Consider the following 6,184-nt stretch of genomic DNA (forward strand, 5'->3'; position numbering starts at 1 on the left):
TCACCCGCAGAAAAACCATAATCATGACAATGAGTAATGTGATTACTTTATATCTACAATATCACGTATAAGCTGACAAATGATATCAAATTATGTTATCTAAAACATAATATTGGAATGTTTTATTTTAGAGATACCATCAGTATTGGAATAAAATGGAGTTGCAATAATAAGTATCCTTTATAGTCTATTATTAAGTGGTTGTTTTTTGGTCATCAATCATATGTGACCTGTCAGCCCCAAATCGAACAATAAGTTGCCCAAAATTGTATATTTTTAGGTTTCTATTAAGTTTGAAAAAATAAAACACACCCTTATCTTCAAAATATGAAAACGCGATATCGAACTATCGTGTTCAAATTGATCAACAATAAACCCATACAATTATTACTTGATTGAATGCAGAAGCGTATCAAGAGCTTCAAACATGTAAGAGGAAACAATGTTTGAATTTCGGGGTTCCTCCAGCTGAAATTGAATTCAAATCAGTCCACAAAAATGTTGTCAAGAAACACCTGTACCCCGGGGGGGGCACTCGACCAAAAAATTGGTAGGGGTGTGCCGCGGGCGAGACAAAAAACGGGGGCCCCGGAGCGGGCTTATTGTAAAAAGGAGGGTCCTCGGAACGGGCTTCGGAACTACAATTTTGTGAAAACGGGGGTCCTTGGAACGGATCGCCAGCAAGTGAGTACGTGCGTATGCACCCCTAGCGCGGCCTCCGCCGGGTGCGTTCGCACAGAGACGATTGTCGGACAGCGCTCGGCGACCGCTTTTCACCAAAATCGCAGCAGATCAATGCGACCGGAACGGCGTAACGAAAAATATGCGAAGCTTTGGAGCTGATTTCTGTCTTACTTTTTTCTCGATAAGAAGAAAATGGTATGCCTTGGAGCGGCTTTCTTTGTTCTTTTTCTCAATAAGACAAAATAGCTATGCCTTGGAACGGAAATTTGAGTGTAAAAATGGGGGTCCCCTCCGCGGCACATACCCACTATGCATTATATACTGAGTGCCCCCCCCCCCCGGGACCTGTACAGTGTATATTGATTTCTTTTAAAAATTAACTTTACAACTTTGATTTTTTATAAGTATAAAGAAGAATAAGCCCTTTTTCAGACAAGCTTTTTTGAAGACCAAGTGAACTATTTGGGCGATTAACAGGTAATCTTCCTTGTTAGTTTTTTGGGGGTCAACTATGATTCAATAAAAAACATCTTTACAGCCAAGAATATTCAATATTTTATTCTTTCCATGCCGACAAACATTCCGGCAAGCCTGACTCGTATCGAAATACTGTCAAATCAACAACAAAGGTGTTGTGTTTTCGGAATATTAGTATAAACGTCAGAATCAATGACAGAAACTGCCATTTAGTGTACAATACAGGCATTGACTGCGAGGGGTATTTCGATGGGAGCCGGGGGGCACTTACATTAACGAGTGGATACCATGCACGACCCCCGAAACACGTAAAAAGATGTCTTTTTCAATATAGGACACGTTACGTACGTAACGTGATAAGGGTGTCAAAAACCCAAAAATAATGAAAAAGGGTATCTATTTCGCTAGGAAAGGTACGTATTTAAGGTCAAATTTGGGGGGATGATAAAACATTTTTTTTTTATAAAGGATGTCCTTTGTGACTGCGTGTTTAGAGTCCGATTTTCGCGAGGTGTGGAAGGTGGGGCCGTACTAACCAAATGATGTGTAATACTTACCAAGAGTGTCGTTTCCAATACTTGTTTAGGATAGGGTTTCACACGTCAATACTTGTTAAGGGGTGCATTTTCAGAATATGGAAAATACGTCTTTAGGGTGCTTTTCGAGACCCCATGGTCGCGCATGGTATCCACTCGTGAATGGAAGTGCCCCCCCCCCCCCCGATGGGAGTAAGATGGCCTGAACGCGTCGTCATGCATAAATTGAATCATATGGATATTATGACTCACCCAACAATCTTTCTTTATTGGCCTTCTCTTCTAGGTTCATGTTTTCTTTTTCGTCGTCTCTTTTTTCTTTTGTACCCGTACTGATCACCTTTTGAAATAATACTCATCCCCTTTCCTGAGTAGACGTCCCTTGCTACAGGTGAATAGCTTCGTTGTGATGGTAGAACCCCGCATCTTCTCATTCGAAACTAATGGGGAACTCTCTCAGAAAAGCTGTATTTCAGCAACATGGCAATGTAGGAAGCTCGTGTTCCTCTGAAAACAGTCTCATAAAGAGGTAAATCCTCGATAGGTACAATTTGAAATTTGGGGGAACTGTCATTTAGAAAAAAAAGCTAGATTTCAGTAATATGGCAATCAATGTAGCAGCCTCATAATACCATTCTCCTAATTTCCGTACATCCAGGCAAAATAGGTCTTGTCATTTATTCTTACTCTTGAATATATCCCTTTTGGATCTTCTATCAATATTCTTTCATTTTCAGATACGGCTTTTTACTACCACCGACGATATGCCCACGCATGGGCGGAAATCTCTCCCCCAAGGTAGGGGGGGGGGGGACCAGGCGCTGATGAAGGATTTTTCACCCGGAAAATTTGACAAGTAAAAAGAAAGGCTATCACCAAAAAGGTATGGTCATTTCGTCCAAAATAAATTTGACGAGCAAACAAAAAAGATTTTTTTTTCTCTATTACATATTTCGATTTTGAACGATGCATTTTTCCTAAAAAGACTTGAATAGTAGGGGGCGGATTTGATATTCTGCCCCCCTTCCATATGGTTGGGGGACGCGTCCCCTCCCCGTGGGATTTCCGCCCATGTGCCCACGAAAATCCAAGATTAACATTTAGACACGACTGGTGGTAAGTGATTCAGGTTGGTAGACGTTTCAAAGGAAAGAAGGATAACGAAAAACAGAGATGGACGATAGAAGAAGATATAGAAGGATATACAGATAGAGACACAGAAGATACAGACAGATTGATCTAGAGAGGGAGATATAGAAACGAGCAGACATGATAAGAAGAATAAAAAGGCAAGAGAAAGATGGGGAGATAGGAAATCATAGAGTGAGAAGGGGTGTCAGGTAAAAAAAATGCACACCAAAAAAATGCATAAAGGCCATGATTTAAGTTCGCGAACAAATAGGAAGATATTGATTACAATATTGTTTACTCCTTTTTAAAATTAATCTCCATACTTCTTTATTTTATCGTTTATCTTAAATATAGCTTTTAGATATCATAGTTCCATTTTTTGAAAATCTCATTTTATACCATGTGAGTTAAAAAGAATGACACCTGACAAATCCTTAATTTAAGGAAAGAATATGTTATGAATGCATAATCAATATATATATATATATATATATATATATATATATATATGGATGGAAATAGCATCTTCTCCCCCATAACTTGATCTTATATTTATGTTGTATGTTTTCACACTTGGATAAGCAGTAGGTATTCTTTGCAGTGATGTAAATTTTGACTAGCGCGAAATTAAGACATGACTGCATTGAATGCATCTAGATGCCAATGATGTCATAATCCTACGTGACTCGGTACGCATTATCTGCAAATCCCTTTTTAAGATTATCTTGAGAATCGATATGAAAAAAGTTTTTATTACACAATAATAATGTAAACAATTGAAAAGTATTTTGAAATGGATTCATAACCTTGTAGGATCATGATATCATTGACATCCGGATTTTCATTCATTGCAGTCTTGCCTTACTTTGGCGCAAATCAAAATTTACATCACTGCAAATGACACCGCCTCATCATCGAAGCGTTAACACATACTACATAAATATCGTATCAAATTATTTTGGAGGTCATACTCTTTCAGGCCATATAATAATTTTGTGTTCATAACACCCCACTTATATCCCTCATTTAAAGGAGAATGAAATCTTTGGAACAAGATAGCTTTGTGAAAACAGAAAAATCAAAGAAACACATGAACGAAAGTTTGATATAAATCGGACAAATAACGAAATAATGAAATTTTGCGATCACTAATGCTTTGGAGATCCTCAAATTGGCAATGCGACAAAGATGTGTGATGTCACTTGTGAACAACTCTCCCCATTACTACCTTAGTATATATTTCACTTAAACTGCCTCTTTTATCACATCTATCAGTTGATCATGTGTTCTTTCTATAGGAGGGCACGTAATACAGATTTTTTAAGAATACATTATGTATAAAGAGTTTGTATTATCATCAGAAAAAACAAAAATAGACATTTTGGGTATATTTTATAGTCCATCAAAGGGAAAGTTGTTCACATGTGACATCACACATCCTTGTCGCATTGCCAGTAGGAGTTTTACCATAGCATTAGTGATCGCAATTTTCAAATGCTCATAACTTTCTCATTATTTGTCCGATTTTTCTCAAACTTTCGTTGATGTGTTTCTTTTGTGATTTTTCTGTTTTCACACAAGCTATCTTGTTCCAAAGGTTTCATTCCCCTTTAAGGATTCATTAAATTAGGGATATGTGAAGTGTCAAGTTTGGTCATTTCTATCACTCTAATGGTACAGTTTAGATTATGATATGCCACAGTCCGTTAGTATGGCGAGAAGAATGTGATGGAGTGGGACATCTTAGTCCTATTGATCACAAGCAGTGATGAAAAAATGACAAATTCCTCTATCCCATTCTCACTCTCTTGCCCTCTGTAATTCACCCCTACACACACAATCTCACAAACACACGTATAAACATACACACACCCACACACACCCTTCCACACCGATCCTCAATACATACCACCGTCTCTCACAAATGCACGCGCTCCCTTTAAAGGTAAAGTCCACCTCAGAAAAAAGTATTGATTTGAATCAACGGAGAACAATCAGACAAGCACAATGCTGAAAATTTTATCAAAATCGGATGTAAAATAAGAAAGTTATGACATTTCCAAGTTTCGCTTATTTTTAACAAAGTTAGTACATGAACGAGCCAGTTAAATCCAATGATGTCCATGATCTCACTCACTATTTCTTTTTTCATTGTTTGAATTATACAATATTTCAATATTTACGAATTTGACGATTAGGACCTCCTTGCCTGAAGCACAAAATGTTAAAATAATGGAATTCCACGTGTTCAGGGAGGAATGAAACTTCTTTTCACATGACAATGACGAAAAAATAAAAATATTTCATATACTAAAATACAAAAGAAATAGTGAGTAATGCCATTAGTTCCTCATTAACATACCGACCGAGATGTGCATATAAATGTTTTGTGAAAAGAAGCGAAACTATAAAATGCCATAAATTTCTTATTTTACATCCGATTTTGATGAAATTTTTAGTGTTATTCTTGTTGAATACTTCTCTTTTTATTCGAATCAAGTTTTCGTTGGGTTGGACTTGTCCTTTAACTATTTCCTTCTCCCTCACACATAATTAAACACCCCCGCACTCTCTATGTATTTATTTATCTATGTCTGTCTCACACACAGACATACCCCATCTCACCCTCTGACCGTTTGTCTTTATGTCTCTCTCACATACACATGCACCCTCACGATCCCACTCGGTCATTGTCTCTTTCTGTCTCTCAAGGCTGAAAACATACTTAAATAAACAGTAAAATTCACAGTGCATTAAAACACGGAGGTTTCATTTTCCTCCATTATTAAAGTACTTAATATTTCATCAAAATCTGAAAACAAATATGAGGAGTTATAGCAATTTAAAGTTTACCAATGTATTGTGAAAACACGTTATATGCTAATCATCATGAATATTCATTAGGTGGTTAATCATGTCACACACCCATTTTCCTTTTGCTTATGTTAGTACGTAATATCATTATAATTATTTCATTTTTTGCATTCATGTGGTATGTATGGTATGTCTCTATTATAATGAAATTGTAGTAGCAGTTGTAGCAAAAACTGTCTAATGCAATAAATCAATTGTTTAGCTCTTGGAGGGATTAAAAGAACAACTATTTTTACGATATAAAGCACAATTAACAAGTGGAGGGGTGGAGATATGACATCATTAGTTTGTCGAATGAATATTCATGAAGACATGCCGAGGACTGTTTCACCAGAATAAGGCAAATCTATAAACATGATAAAATGTCATGTGTGTGAGTCCTTGGCCGATTTTGGTCACTTTTTAGTGTTTTGTTTGTCTCATTTTACTTTATCTCTTCAAAACATACACTCGGCAAAAAAAGTTATTGGACACTTATAAAA

Source organism: Lytechinus variegatus, chromosome 17, assembly GCF_018143015.1.
Source record: "Lytechinus variegatus isolate NC3 chromosome 17, Lvar_3.0, whole genome shotgun sequence".
Taxonomy (NCBI): domain Eukaryota; kingdom Metazoa; phylum Echinodermata; class Echinoidea; order Temnopleuroida; family Toxopneustidae; genus Lytechinus; species Lytechinus variegatus.